Here is a 368-nt window from a genome sequence, read left to right as displayed (position 1 = left end):
GGCCCCGGCTGCCACGCCAGCACTCCCTTCCCGGGCGGGGCCGAGGCAGGTGTGGATTCTGCCCTCTCCACGCTGGCGTGCCTGAGACCCCCTCCCCATGCCCAGGCAAATCAATCTGTTTCCACGCAGTCCCTCTCCGAAAGGGCTAAGGGGTTTTCAGGTGTAACGCCCAGGAATGTGTCCAGACGCATTCCACCTCCTGCAAGAAGCAATCGGGATCTTTGCATCACTCCAGCTTTTGCAAGGGGAAATCAAAGGCCCCTCACGAAAGCAGTACAGGAGAGCGTGGCAACTCTCAGGGCTGAAAAGCACCAGCAGCAATGGGGCCCCGTGGCAGAGAAGCCACCAGGAAGAAAGGGGGTGGGGTG

The 368-nt window shown here is 60.9% G+C and overlaps 1 protein-coding gene across 1 annotated transcript in view; it reads right to left on the bottom strand.

Moving 5' to 3' along the window:
• DCHS1 (dachsous cadherin-related 1) overlaps window positions 1-368 on the bottom strand; it is a 62,352-nt gene that overhangs the window by 16,382 nt on the left and 45,602 nt on the right. The window lies entirely within an intron of this gene.

This window comes from Gekko japonicus, unplaced genomic scaffold, assembly GCF_001447785.1.
Source record: "Gekko japonicus isolate JY-2015 unplaced genomic scaffold, Gekko_japonicus_V1.1 scaffold3134, whole genome shotgun sequence".
NCBI lineage: Eukaryota > Metazoa > Chordata > Lepidosauria > Squamata > Gekkonidae > Gekko > Gekko japonicus.
This window is presented reverse-complemented; position numbering and strand designations above follow the sequence as displayed.